Below are 16,323 nucleotides of genomic sequence, written 5' to 3' on the forward strand. Positions count from 1 at the left end.
ATGCGTATATATACACCGTTAAAAGCTCTGGAGTGTAACCGTTTTGATCATAGTGATTATTCTCTGAGGGTCAGGAAAACAGTTGGTGATATATAAAAAAAAACCCCAAAAACTCAAAACCCACTGTGATTTAGAATTCCCAAGAGCCTCCGTGCAAACCTTATTTTGATCTTTATTTGTGAGCAGCACCACTTTGGTTCTGTTAGCAGGAGGTTTTCACACAAAACCAACCTTTGAATAATTCTAGACTGGTATTTGAGAGTGCCCACAACAGTCCCAGTCAATTACATGTGTGTGTGTCTGTGTGTGAATAAAGTGTTGTTTGTTTCTGTTCTGTATTTACCCACTTGACCTACATCTGTGTTGGAAAGAAGACACCCTAGTATTAGATATTATTTACTCATAAATAGCACTACAAAAACAGCCTACAGTTGCATTCACAACATGTTGTTCTTCATACACTGTTTCCCCAGTTAACTGATCTGACATCATTATGGGTAGATCAGGCAGACAATGATATCTAAGGACACTTTGCTGCTATGAGGGGATTTTGCTTGTGTTTGTTTTAAGAAATAAATTGGATATGGTTTATTGGAACAGTCAGTTTACAGTTCATAATGGAAAGCTGTTTTTCCACTTTCCTTCCTAAATATATTTGAACATAAAAGTTACTTTTAAGATTATTTGAGATGATGCAACAGGAGGGCTGGCTGATACTATTTTAATTCACACATGTTCAGTACAGGATCACAGAAAGTTGCCAGGCACACTCCCAATATAGGTGTTCTCAAGGTGGCTGTTTATCATGTATGTAACGTGTATTTAGTCCACCATAATTCTATTTACCTCACTGGATCTGTGTCAATTTTCCCTCAGTCTTTTTGGATAATGTCTCTGATATATCCTTTCCTATTATCTACACAGCTAAAATTCTCATCCTGGCTCTCATTATCTTGTGTCTAGATTACTAGAACATCCTTTTCTTTGGCTTTGACAAATGCAGTCTTGCTCCACTCATATCCATTCAGAATGCTGATGCGAAGTTGATTTTCCTAGCCTGTTGTTTTGACCTTGTCACCCATCTTTACATCCCTCTACTCGCTCCCTATTCTCCATCATACCAAACAAAAGTTTCTTTCAAGTCCCTTCTCAAGCTATCCTCACCCTACCTATCCTCTCTCATTCAGCATCAAAAGGTCAGCTCCCACTTCCCATTGGTCTATGATGCCAGCTTCCATTGCTCCCTCCTTACATTTCTTTACATTGCTACCATGCTGCCACCCTTCTCAGGAGCAGTTCTTCATAAATGTCAGAAAACTAATTCACTATCCTCCTTCAGATGCCTTCTTAAAACTCTCTGCTGTGATACCTACAAAAAGCTTGACAACTATTAGGCTGTTGGTGAGCTGAGACCACTTTCACTCATGCTGACCAAGATTGTATCCATCTGTTGTCTCTTGTCTTACATTTAGCTAGTCCTGCCTCAAAGAGTTTACAGTCTTTTTTGTTTGTACAGCATCTAGCAAAATTGGGTCCTAGTCCATGATTGGAGCTCAGCCCTTAGGTGATAGTTTAAAATTTAAATAGTAATAATAACTGTGGATCTGGCCTAACAAATCCCATGCAATAGAAACGGGGATTCCATCTTCAGGCAAACTATCCTGTAAGCAGGAACACGCACCTGGAGGTTATACATTTAATGAGCATGCTGTAGTAAATAAGCTTTTAAAGTATCCAAAAGAACAGGCACTTACAAATGGAGGATCTGTTTCTGAACGCTGTATTTCAGATATTCAGTAGAGCACAAAGTCAACACTCTATTCAAGATTTTTTGTAGGATATCTTTGCTCTTCTTTACACTGTCCCCTCTCTGTGGCTGCCCCTCATTCCACATATATTTAATATTCTCTGGCTGTTTACCATTTAGTACAGTATGTATTTAAGCATAGCTTATATTTTATTTATGAGTGATAAGACTGGTGTTTGCAAAGTAGCAAATCTCCAGGTGGGGACCAGATAATTTCCTGGATTTGGGGTATTTGATAGAGTGTATACTGGGGTAATGGAGTGGAGAATCAGGCACATGATCAGTCTGTAGAATAACTGGCAACAGAAAAAGAGCTCTATCTGATGAATAAGGACCCTAAGGAAATTTAATGGAAGTTGGGTGCCAAACTCACATCAGCCCCTTTAGAAATTTCAGACAATATTAATTTGTGTTGAATCATCCAACTAACTTATGATGTTGCAGTCTATATATAATTTTATGAAAATATGCTAATGAGTGTGAATATAATGTAACTGGAATATGCTTCCTACAAAAGGTCTCTTGTAAGGTATCATTACAAAGGATGACCACACTCAGTAGATTATAAGCTATCTGTATAAATGTATCACTCTTGTATCTGAAACTAGAAATATGAAATATAACTCTGAGGGCCTATTGTAATTATGCAAAGTGTGGGCCATTAATGGTGGTTTGAAATTTTGACGGCTCCCATTAACCAGGACAATTGACTGTAGATGGCTCTGTTTACTTGTAAGTCTTCCTGTATACCTGTGTGCTGGCAAGTGGGTAATGAAGTCTTACGGTGACATGTGATCATGTCACCTGAACTGGAATCCATCTTTAACCTGGTGCTTTTCCATTTAGAAGGAGGGGTGGGAAGCCAGAGAGGGACAAAGGATTCCCGCCTTGTGCAAAAGATATATAAGGGGGTGGAACAAAACAAAGGAGGCTGCAGTTATGAGAAATCCCCTAGCTACCACCTGAGCTGGAACAAGGACTGTACCAGGGGAAAGGATTGGGCCCAGACTAGGAAGGTGTCCAGTCTGTGATAGAAGCTTATTGAAACATCTCTGTGGGTGAGATTTTATCTGTATTCAAAGTATTTCTTACTTTACTAGGCTTAGACTTGTGTGTTTTATTTTATTTTGCTTGGTAATTCACTTTGTTCTATCTGTTATTACTTGGAACAACTTAAATCCTACTTTTTGCATTTAATGAAATCACTTTTTATTTATTAATTAACCCAGAGTGTGTATTAATACTTAGGGGGGGGGCGGGGGGGGACACAAACAGCTGTGCATATCCCTCTATCAGTGTTATAGAGAGTGAAATTTACAGTTTTACCTGTATAAGCTTTATACAGGGTAAAACAGATTCATTTGGGGTTTGGACCCTATTGGGAGTTGGGTATCTGAGTGCTGGAGACAGGAACACTTCTTAAGCTGTTTTCAGTTAAGCCTGCAGCTTTTGGGGGACGTGGCTTAGACCTGAGGGTTTGTAGCAGGCTACAAGCAGGCAGGGCACTGAAATCCCAAGCTGGCAGGGAAAACAGGCTCAGAGGTAGTCTCGCATACCAGGTGGCAGTCCCAAAGGAGGTTTCTGTGATCCAACCTATCACACAACTGATGTGAGTGATGGACTTTCTCATGATGATGAAAATTCCAAAAACTGGGTTAGTGTTTCCCTCCCCCACCTTATGAGCATGTGAGGAATCAACAAACATATTGAAAGAGAGAAAATGAAACTGATTCTGGCAATATCTTTGTTGGAAGGATCCTTTCGGTAAATAACAGTTTGTTTCTTAAAAAATTCCTGCATCTCTCTAACTTCCTTATGTCTGTCACTTTGATTCTCAGTCTCTGTCATCTGTCCTTTATCAACTTACTTTTTCCCCCTCTGGCTCTTCTTTGCACTACTTTGCTCTTTTTGTGTCTGTCTCTTCATCCTTGCCTGTTTGTTGCTTCAGGCTCTCTGTTTCAGCCCACTCTCTTCCCTGTTTCTTTTTCAAAACCTTTTTCTTGGGTACTTACCTAATACATCTTTATTTTCTAGACAGGATTTATTTAAAATCCCATTTTAATGCATGCCACTGACATCATCTTGCCTTATACTAACTTGTAGGTCTGTCTGAATAATAATAATAAATTAAAAAACCCTCTGATTTGTAAACAGAGAAAGGTCTTCTTTGCATTAATAACCTTTGAACTTGGTTCACTATCATTTGTGTGCCATATTTGTTATTCCAGGGTATTTGGATGGCTGCTGTGTATTCCTGAGAACGCGAAGTTTTGTGAATTTTTACACAAATATTCATGCAAAAATTCACACTACTAATGCATGAATTGCTATTGGCTGTTCAGTATTCTTATGCAAAATAGTTTTAGTTCCTGCAACCAGGGGGCAGAAACAACACCCTGAGATATAAGTGAACTACTGCACAAATAGTGAATGTCTGAAGCAAAATTGTTTGAGAACAAGCCAGTGTCTGAATGCTATTTGTGCAGACTATGCAGTGAATATTTATGAATAATTAATACATTAAGGACTCAACCATGAGCTAGCCTATGCACCTGAAACATAGGTGGGGGGAAGGAGGGTTAGGTACCTCATATCCAAGCCTGGGATACCCACATTGTGACCTGCAGTGTGTCAGGGAAAGCAATCACTGAGCTGTTGCTACTTTCTCTTGCAGGTGGGCAGGGAGTAGGCAGGCAGGGCTGGGAAATGCCCCTTACAACCCGAATGCCACTTACATCCCGAATAGAGCAAGGAGGAAACAGGAACAGCATTGTGAGTAATGCTATGTGGGAACTGGAATTTCCATCCTGTAGCAATTTCACATTTCCAAAACAAAATTATAATTACAAATTAGAATAAAAATGGGATATGCAAAAAATTTGAAGAGGAATCTTTTCAAAACATTCCATTTTGGAAGAATCAAAATGGAATGTGTATTGAAAAACATTCTGGTCACAGGCTCCCCAGCTCACAAAAGATTGTCAAGTGGGCTGCTGGAGAGCCTGGGAAGGTGAACCAGAGGTGAGCTGCCAGGAAACCAGGCAGGCTGGCATCCTTGCCAGCAGTTCCTGTTGAAAATTTCTATTGGCTCCAATTGTCATGCTCTGGCTCAAAACTTGATCCTTGCTGTTCCTGAGGTAGTATGGCTGTGAACTGTCCTTACTTAGAGCAAACTTCAAGGACACAATCCAGCCCTAAAAGAAAATCAAGATCAGTTTATGATTGATTCACTCACTAAAAAGAGAGCTAAATCTGTAACAAATATTATTGAAAATAAAAAGTTTAACCGATCTGCTGGCTAATCTCTCACCCTGGCCTCCATTTAGTCCCTTTCATTGACATACTAACAACCTTCCTGCTTTTCTTTTGGCTTTCTAATTTGAAAAACTATGCACATGAAAATACAGAGAACCCAATTTGGGACTGAAATTAGCCCCATGAAACAGCCCCTTTGCATTCTGTTTCTACTAAAAGTTGCATTAGTTTGCACTAACCATTGTGCAGGCTCATGGAGCATCCATCTCGAAACCTGTTGGCCATTCTCTAATTCCCAGCTACATTATGGTATACTCCCCTGTTTCTGTCCTTGAAGGGCTGAGTGCTGGCTTCTCCATGGTGTATCAGAATGGCCAGAATATTGGCAATCAAATCCCAACCACATTGCTGACTATAGGTTTTCTGGTGTATACCTCTGCATGGTTCTAGTCAGAATTTGGTTCCATACAAGTAACTTTTATAATGGTCATGTTTGGGTGCACTAGAAATATCATCTAGTACTTCATACAAAGGAGGCTTGTAGCAAGATTTCCTGGGAGAATTTATGAATGGAGGATTTAATTTTGAAACACTTATATAGAAATCAGTTGCACAGTCTGGTTTGTTTTTATTTTCTCCTTCCTTGTGATAGAATCAGGAAGTCCCAGGAAGGGGAGCAGAAGTAACAGAATGTCATGAAAGGCATGATTCTAGTGATGCTTACATTAAAGTTAATGGCAAAAGTGGATTCTGTCTCCCCTAATACTGTGTCACCCAATTTCAGAATTGGTTGAAGCACCTGAAATCTAACAAGCAATCCTGGTCATGAACAGTTTAGAGTAGAGCTGATCAGGAATCATTCAATAAAACAAGTTTTCATTGGAAAATGCTGATTTGGCAAAACAAACTTTTCACTAGAACATACCAATTTTAATTAAATGGTTTCTCAGGTCCAGTATGGAATTTCTGGTCAGAACTAGAAGAGTAAGTTAGTTTTTCACCCCCAAATAGCCTAGTGGATAGGGCACTCACATGGGATGTGGGAAACCCAGCCTCTGCTCCACTTGATTCAGAGGTCAGACCATATCGTGTGGGGTGTCTGTGTTTTGTTTTTAATGAAAAATTTCAACTCGTCTTGGTTTCATGTTGATGTGAAATGAAAACTTCTGAAATCTGAAAAACTTTAATAGAATGGGAAAACTATTTCACATCCCGCTCCAGTCCAGAATGATTTCAAGCCCTAAAGGGCTTAATTAAATTTGAAAGAGCCTCAGATTATCTGAATTTTTGAATGCTCAACTGTAACAAGTGTCTGACACTTTTAATGTTTTCCCATTATAAGAGCTATTATAGTTTAACTTGCCTTCACAGATCTCCCCCACCATCCTGCTAGAATGGAATGCACGTGGTAATCTATTTGCTATTGGCAATGAAGAAATAGATGGAATAGTAACAGACTTGTGGATTGCATGCAGGTTTGATGACCAAAGGTGACCTCAGATTTGTGATCTTGAGCTTGCTCTCTTCCTCCTGGCATTCTCTGGCACAATGTGATACTAGTGAACTCTATATGGAAAGAACAGTTTTTAGAGAACCAGCATGTAAATGCTTCCAGGCTAAAACATATACAAATTTTGTCTGTCTGTAGAACAGTCATTAACCTTTTCCACATTGATATCCTCTTCCACCTGGATGAGATCCATCCGGGACCCTTTTCCCATTTAGCAACATGGGAAGGGTAGGGAGATCAAAATCCCCCTAGTACATGTTTGTGACCCTATGATGCAACCTCCTTTGGTTAAAGGTACACAGTTAACAACTGGTCAATTCAATCCATAGTTCAAAATGCTCCTGCTCCATCTATGGTTGACTAGGAGATTGTCCCATTGTGGTAGATGATGATGACCCGGCCTTGGTTATACACACCTTTGCCACCTTCCATCTGGACCAACTAAATTCTGCTACAAGAAGGAGAGAGCTTTCTCAGGAGCTGCTCTGGGGTGTTGTAATGAACTCACACAGCAACTAAGGACCATAACAAACCTCCCCACCTTCCACTCCATGTTGAAGAAGCACTGCTTCAACCTAGCCTTCTTTAATATAAACAGGCATATTTAAAAAACAAAAATAAATGCCTACCAAATGACAGCACTACACTACACACATGATTCCCTCTGTGAGGAGAAGATGAGAGAACACCAACCACACATGACAGATGTTAGTCACATTATGTAAATTGCTACCGGAAGGTGCTCAGGTACTGTGGTGAGGAGGATGGTATACATAGAACAGACTAGAATAGAAAATCCTTGTCCTAGAATGTACAATGGAAGGTATTTAATAGCCCTTCCTGTGGAAGGGAAATAGGCAAAGTGAAAGTCATTGGTCATTCTCTTTAAGTAACACTTTCCTGTTAGAAAACAATAATCTCTTGGAAGAGAAATCTGTCTGTGCTGGTGAAACACGCAGCAAATGCCTACTATAATTTAAACGTAGATGCTTTGAGGAATTTGTCTGTTAATTAAAACAAGTTTTCCCCACTGCCCTCTAAAACTGAGTGGGATATAGTAAATACTTTTTTTCAGATAACTGTAGATCTGGAAGTTGAGAGGGGGTTTACAACGCTCCACTGCTGTACTCCCATGCATCCTTTCCTAAGGCAGATCACTTTCCTGCAGAGGTTGTCATCACTGAAAGAATTCCAGTTTGCCAGGTTTTGCAGGATATGCATTTGGCCTTCCATTAGCTTCACACTGAGAAACCTAGCTGCGATTTAATTTTACATTCCATCTATTTCTTCATTGCCTTTTTTAAAATATGTCATCTGACTAAAGATGCTTATGAAAACTCAGTATGCGGATACTCCTTGAAGCCGGGGAGGGGAGGTCCCTCTGAAGTGCTGCAGTTACACACTGAGAATGATTGTTGACTAAACATTCACTAGCCACTAGGAACTGGAGTTTCAATGGCTGCTACTAATACTGGTTCAGTGCTGACTTTGTTGTGCAGTCTCATTACATGTTACATCAGCACAAGGTTATACAAGTCAGTTACATAACTATGTAAAAATCAAAGGAGGTTGTATCTTCTAATATGGATAGCTAAGGCCTTGAATATAGTAGATTTCGAAGCAAGGGACTTTATTTGGAGATAGAGATAATTAAATTTTAAAAAAAGTAAATTCTGATCCTGATCCAGGCTTAGTAAACTCACAAATGGGACTATGCATTAGGAACACTGTGATTAGAATACCCGGTAGGTGCATTTTAATTGCTATATGAAGAAACTTGTACAATACCTATCTATAGTCTGGTTTGCTTTAGGCTGCTACCCATCCACAACTTTCATGAGTAACAAATTCATTCACAATTTAAAAATACTATACATGGGAGAAAAAAATAAACAACATTTTGTTTTGAAAAAACTGTTTGCAAGGTTTTAGTGTTATGAAATAAGATCAACAGATGCTTGGGATTTGGATCTCACTTGATCAGAACCTCTAGAGTCAGATAAATACTACAAAGCAGTGTCCATAAATATATGGTCATATAGAACTCCAAACATTTACTTTAACAATATTCATAGCAATTCCACCCCCGCATTATTTATGGACATTTGTCTGAGTGATATTTTTGGTTTGTTTGCAGAGAGCTGCAATGTTGTGAACATTGGTGCAAGTGTGTTTTCGTGAAGGTAAGTGCTGGAAGTGTTCATAGTGCTAAACATAGTGTTCATTTGCTGTAGCTTTGATTTCCCTTTGCCTGTTGCTAAAACTTTCAGTCACTGAGGTTCTCATTAGGTTTGTTTTTTTCATAATTAATACACTCTGTCTTTTTTCATAATACTGGACTTTGCTTCTATGCTGGATGAGCTGTCACTTAAGAGCTATTTTGTCAGCAAAACTGTATTACCTAGTGTACTATCATTAAACCATGTGGTGCCAATGTTGTATCTGTCTACACTTTTTCTCATAATGAAGTCAATGTCAATGCCAAACAGGAGAGATGAGAGAACACATCCTTTTTTGCCACCGTTATCTATGTTAAAACATTTGCTCAAGTCTGTGTTTACTTTAACTATACAAGCTGCATGTTGATATAAAATCTTAATTATTACTTTTTTGGTCTACCATAACACTTCAAAAAGAAAAGGAGTACTTGTGGCACCTTAGAGACTAACCACTTTATTTGAGCATAAGCTTTCGTGAGCTACAGCTCACTCAAGATGTTAGAGAAACAGATTTAAAAAAAAAAAAAAAAAAACTAGATATAGTACCTGAAGGCTTTCTGGAATATCGTTCACTGTTATATCTAAGCCATAGATGATGGTGGTACAAGCAGTGTCTTGCACAGGTCTCCAAGAAGCTGTCATGGATTTGCTCAGTTTTGCTGACAAAGATGGAGGAAAGTTCCTCGTACAGGAGGTGGAAAAAGGTAGTCTGTTTCTATTGGGGGTTAATGAGATGGAACATATTCCTTAGCTGGGATGCCGTGAACACTATGGTAGTGGAAAAGAAGGATCTTTTGGTTCTGGTCACAGCAGTGACATTCCTTGTGGGTCTTACTTCAGGGTTGGTCTAGTTGACCCTATTCATGTTTGATTTCTGAGGACATTTGAGGTCCTTTGTGGAGTGTGGGCTGTGTTGGCAGTAAAGAGCACTTCGGAGCTTGAGTCTCATTTACACTAAGGCCTCTTCCCACCACTTTTTTTAGTATATGGGGGCCTTAAAATGGTATAAATATTTACTCCTCCTTTCACCCAGGAAAGAAGTGTCAAGTGGAGTTAATGTAAATGAAAATCAGTTCTCGGCATGTCAACTGTTTGGAAAGCAGGTGGCTATAAATTTTCATCATGTTATCAACATCTTCATTTGAATGGTGCTGACTTACTTCACTGGTGCATTTGGCCCTTAATAAGTATCTTATACTTGAATGCACATTCATGTAGGATTTGCATGTGTGGGAGGACAGGAGATAGAGGGGTTACATTTTCTCAGTAATAAAGTGGAAGGCCTGTTTCTCCTTTACATGGACAGTGATAAAAACAGGCCTCAAAGTAAATAAAAATTATGTCCAGATCCTCAATAATAGTCGTAAATATTCCAGTACCTTCTAATTTGGGTTAGAGACCCTGGTGCACAAGTATTTTAAAAAAATATATATGCCTCCATGTACTAAATCAAAAGTGCTTTCCATCCCTTTGTATTTTAACCACTGACTTCAACTACTGTAACTGTGAATATGCATTTTGGTTCCACTTGACCAGCAAAGAAATACAAACAGCTGTGACTTTAGCAATAAACTGTTTGTTTAACGATCAATTAAAGCACTTTGAAAGATCTGTTTGAAAAATGCTTGGTAAGTGTAATTTATTATTTTATTATCATCGTTGCTCTGTACAAGCACTTTTAAATTAACCAAACTGATTTAAAAAAAGAGCTTAAAATGTTAATGAAACAGCAAGGAAAATTAAACCTACCAAAATCAGTGTTCACATTAACCAGGTGAACTGATATATTTGCGTTTTACCTCTAGGTTCAAGTAAGGGTATAAGATAAGTGAAAATAAATGTGATGTCCTTTCAGATAGAGATATGTGGATACTTAAAAATTATTCACAACATTTGTGCTAATAAAATTTGCAGATTTATTTCAATGGCATCCCTGAGCGTTTTTTGGTTCACTTTCTGTGAACATCTGTGTGAGTGAATGTTTTGTTCACAAGAAGAGTTGGGAATCTGTATTCAAAAGTTCAGACCCAAATTGCCTTGTTCTTTTTATAAACTTTTCAGTCATCCAGCTGAACAGAAACAATACTATGTGATAAGGTGAGCAATCACATGGAGGAAACAACAAATAGCAAATACTCAAATGAACAGACACAGCAAACAGTTTGCGAGCCTCCCAAAACTGAAATATTCCAGTGAATAACTTCCTCTGAATCCAAGATTTTTTACTGTAGTTTGTTTCCTTGAGGAGGAAACCTCAAGGAGCAGCAAATGTCAATGTTTTGTATTTTGAAAGGAAGGCTACAGTATGTTTAGTTGTGAATTTTTAATCCTCGTTTCTATATCAATTATATACCTTGCTGGTTTGAAAAGTTCAAATCCATTCTTCTCCAGGGATTTACAAATTGCAACACTTCCCCTCTCTCTGGGCCCTGCCCCCAGCTCAAATCCATAAATCTCCAAATAATGACACTTTGTATTAAAGATACTGAAAATAGATTTGATAGTACCTGATTGGTTTGGTGAGGGGAAGGGGGAACGAATACACCCATGCATGCACACCCCCTCAGGCACAACTCCCTCTTGTTTTATAAAAGTAATTTTTAAAAATGTTCCCCCTGTGTATACTGATCTCCTGTCTGCAAGAATCAGTGGTCCCAACACCATTGATTTCTTTTCTCTTTTACATTACACACCTTTATAATGACGTGCTGATATTCACTTATTTATTTATTTATTTATTTATTTATTTATGTAATTTCCTCAAACAGCCTGGGCAATATATTAACATACCTTTCAGTAAATGAAGTAATTCTAATAGCTCTTTGTCATTCCAAACCAAAATAATTCAGCTGTAGGTTGACAAGTAAGTCTAAATAACCCCCTCTGAATGAATTCAAGATGCTTTCCTTCAATACATGCTCACTGTTCATTACCTTTTTAGAGAATGTTTTAATGTTTCTGCCATTTCTGTGTGAAGCTAAAATATCCCAAGTTATAAGTCTGTATTATTATGGCATCACCTGGTTTGGATATAGGAAATAACTTTTCCAGTCTGGCCATGGCATAAGAAAAAGGGGATAAAATGTCCATGTTTCCAAGTTAATGAATTTTTGTGGTACTACAGGGAAATTTTTTCATGCGTACCAATTTTGTGAAATTTCACAAATATTTTCAGCTGGTGAAAATCAGCCGGTAGAGCTATTTGAAAAATGGGATTCAGTTTTTGTGAATGTTTTTAACAAAAAATGTTCCCACTGCAGTTGGAAGAGTTTGCTTATAAAATTTGCAGATGATACCAAGATGGGAGGGGGTGAAAGCATGTTACAGGACAGGATTAGAATTTAAAAAGACCTTAACAAATTGGAGAAGCGGTCTCAAACCAACAAGATGAAATACAATAAAGAAAATTCAAGGTGCTTCACTTAGGAAGGAAAAAATCAAACGTACAACTAGAAAATGGGGAATAACAAGCTAGGTGATAATGCTGCTGAAAAGGATCTGAGGGCTATATGGAATCACAAATGGAATATGAGTCAACAATGTGATACAGTTGCAAAAAAGGCTAATATCATCAAATCATAGAAATGTAGGGATGGAAGGGGCTCATGAGGTCAAGTCCAGCTCCCTGGGCTGAGGCTGTACCAAGTAAACCTAGACCATCCCTGACAGTTGTTTGTCCAACCTGTTCTAAGAAGCCTCCAATGATACGGCTTCCACAATCTCCCTTGAAAGCCTATTCCAGAACGTAATTACCTTAATAGTAAGAGAGATTTCCTAATATCTAAACTAAATCACCTTTGCTGCAGATTAAGTCCATTACCTCTTGTCTTACCTTTAGTGTGCAGAGAGAACAATTGATCATAGTCCTCTTTATAACAGCACTTAACATAATTGAAGACTATTATCAGGTCTCTGCTCAGTCTTCTTTTCTCAAGACTAAATTTGCTCACCTATTTGTAATCTTTCTTCATAGGTCAGGTTTTTATCACTTTTGTTGCTCTCCTCTGGACTTTGTCCAATTTGACCACATCTTTCCTAAAGAGTGGTGCCCAGAATTGGACACAGTCCTCCAGCTGAGGACTCACAAGTGCTGAATTGAGTGGAATAAATACCTCATGAGTGTCTTTATGTACAACAGTCCCATTACCACTCCCCAAATGATATTAGCTTTTTACAGCTGCATCAAATTGACTCATTCAATTTGTGATCCACTGTGGCCCCCAAATATCTTTCAGCACGTCTATCACCTAAACACTTATTCCCCATTTTGTAGTTGTGAATTTGATTTTTCCTATGTATGTAGTATTTGCACTTATCTTTATTGAATTCCATCTTGTGATGTCAGCCCAGTTCTCCAGTTGATCAAGGTCTAATCCTGTCCTCCAAAGTGCTTGAAATCCCTCCCAGTCTGGTGTCATCTGCAAATTTTATAAGCATACTCTCCACTCCATCATCCAAGTCATTAATGAAAATATAGAACAGTACTGGATCCAGGAGTAGCCTCTACGCTCTCCCCAAGATGCCACCTCTCCATTTGACAGTGAATCACTGATGACTACTCTTTGAGTATGGTCTTTCAAACCGTTGCGCACCCACCTTATTGTAAATTGATTTAGACTACTTTTCCCTAGTTTGCTTAAGAGAATGTCATGTAGGACTGTATCAAAAGCCTTAGTAAAATCAAGATGTATCTCATCCAGTGGTCCCCCATCCACTAGCCTGCTAGTCTTGTCAAAGAAGGAAATTAGGTTAGTTTGACATAATTTGTTGTTGACAAATCCATGCTGGACATCCCTTAATCCTGCTATACTAAAGGTGCTTACAAATTGATTGTACAATAATTCACTCCAGTATCTTTCTAGGTTTCGAAGTTAGGCTGACTGAGCTATAATTCCCTGGGTCCTCTTTGTTCACCCTTTTTAAAGATAGTACAAGTATAGTACGTATCATATGGGAATTATTAACAGGAATGTCATATGTAAGACACAGGAAGGTAATTGTCCTGCTGTACTCAGCACTGGTAAGGCCTCAGCTGGAGCACTGTGTCGAATTGTGGGCACCACACTTTAGGAAAGATGTAGATAAAATGGAGAGAGTCCATAAATGAGGGTTTGGGGAGGGAAAATACAAACTTGCCCTATGAAGAAAGTTTAAAAATCCTGGGCATGTTTAGTCTTGAGCAAAAAAGGCTGAGCAGGGAGCTGATAAGTCTTCACATATATTGGGGGCTGTTATAAAGAGGATGGTGATGAATTGTTCTCCCCTGAAGGTAGGACAAGAAGTAATGGACTTAATCTGCAGCAAGGGAGATTTAGGTTAGATATTAGGAAAAACTTTCTAACTCTTAAAGTAGTTAAGTTCTGGAATAGGCTTCCAAGGAAGGTTGTGGAGGCTTCTAAAAACAGGCTGGAGAAACAATTGTCAGGGATGGTTTAGGTTTACTTGGTCCTGTCTCTACTGTTGAAGAGCCCAAGTATTGGGGAGTATGTAAAAATCATAATGGTCAGGTCTGATCCTACTGAAGGTCAAAGTCTGGCTCAAGGGTTGCTAAATATTCATAAATTTATTTATGTTCTAGGATGGAAAATTTCTGTTTAAACCACAAAATGTCTAAAAGTTGCATAAGTTGCTTGTTAAGTAACTGATAGGTGTGTTTGCAGGAGGGTCCCCACCCAGTCTGTGACCACAAGAAATGGGAAATTAAGAAGTGCCATTAGGGTATAGTACTGATGCACTAAGTAGCCAATAGATGGTGTGGTGTATAATTGATTATAATGGCTGATATTGTGTGTCTGATATTAATTGAGAGACGTATACTGCTCAATGATGATTGGAAGGGAGCTAATAAATATGTTATTTGTTATATGTTATATGCATATGTGATGCTCCCCAAGGATACCCAGGGTTGTGAGGCACTTCACCGGACCTGATGTGAAGCAGTCTTGTCTCAGCCTGCTGTGGATCAGCTCCCTGAAACCACCAGCCTCTGGCAGCTCAAGCATGGCCTTCCAGGTCCTTGCAGGCCTTGCTCTCTTCCCCCAGGAGTGATAGGCACACTCCTTCCCCCATGTTCTCAGGACTTTCCCTGCAGTCCACCCCTTCTCCACTGAGTACTCACAGAATTACCAGGCCTGTTATTCCCAAAGGAACCATACAAACCTGCTTGAAAGATTTGACTCAGGACAATCACTTTTCTTAACGCCATAGCACTTAGACATATTTATAGTGAAAGTAAGAATAACTCTATTATAGAAGAATAGAGATTAACTTAACAGTGAGTAAGAGGAAGACCTCTTTGTAGCTCAAAAGCTTATCTCACCAACAGAAGTTGGTCCAGTAAAAGATATTTTCTCACCCACCTTGTCTCTCTAATATCCAGGACCAACATAGCTACAACAACACTGCATGCAGCAAGGTTATATATTGTTAGTAATATCTTATGCAGAGTCAGCATTTTGCAGTGTTGAAAATACTCACATTGGAGGAGTCTTCAGTGAATAATCTTGTCCCTTTATTAGTGAGGCACAGTTCTGGTTCTGCTCCCAGTGCTGACTGAGATGGAGATGTCCAAGTATGGGTTAAAAAATAGGATTGCACATTTATATGGACAACAAAAATATCCAGCGTTATTAACTGTAAGAATTTTTTTAGAAAGGATATAAAACCTCATTCTTCATGGTTTAAGCCAGTCTCTAATTACCAGGGATTGGGGCGAGAACTTGGTGAAGGAGCAGATTCCCCCAGATCATCCTGCTGCTGAGTTTGTTGCACCTTTCTCTGAGGCATCTAGTGCTGGAAACTGTCAGAGGATTCTGGACTAGACAGACTGTGAGTGTAATTCAGTATGGCAATTCTTGTGTTCTTATGTTCTTTGAGCACCTGTAAAAGAGATCTGAGCAGTAGAGCTCCTGGTCAAGTGAGTACGCAGGCAAAGTGCCAAACCAAAAAGAAGAACTGTGTTTTGGAGACATTGGCCCAAGTGTATAAACAGATGCAAGACTTACTGTGCATGCCCTATGGCACACACCCTACTGAGTCCATAAGTCTGCCCCCTGCCACCCCATCAATGTAGGAAGCAAGTCAAATTCCACATGCACCTACAGATATGCACAACTTGCACTCAACCTCCACATGCGCTGTCCTTAGCTCGGCACAGAGAGTATTCTTTTTCACATACCGTACAAGTTACGGGAAAGTTATAGATTTTAATAATCCTTACAAATGCTGCTGTCAGTAGGTATTGGAGGGGTGGGGGTTAATTTCATGCCGCTTCCCCTCCATCAGTGGACTCTTCCCAGATAGGGAAGACTGGTTGTGGCTCTTTCAGGACTCACTGGTGATATATTGGTCACTGAAGGAGATCATTCAAAACCAACTCTGATCCCTTGCATCATTCCATAGAAACTCTCATCTTTAAAATGAATCATTACACTAAAATCTCACCCCAAAATACACACCAGGCAATAACAGAGTTAAGGATCTTTCATATGTCATTAGCTGAAAAAAATCAGATTTATTATTTTTTTAGAAGT

The sequence above is a fragment of the Lepidochelys kempii genome, chromosome 7 (genome assembly GCF_965140265.1).
Source record: "Lepidochelys kempii isolate rLepKem1 chromosome 7, rLepKem1.hap2, whole genome shotgun sequence".
Lineage (NCBI taxonomy): Eukaryota > Metazoa > Chordata > Testudines > Cheloniidae > Lepidochelys > Lepidochelys kempii.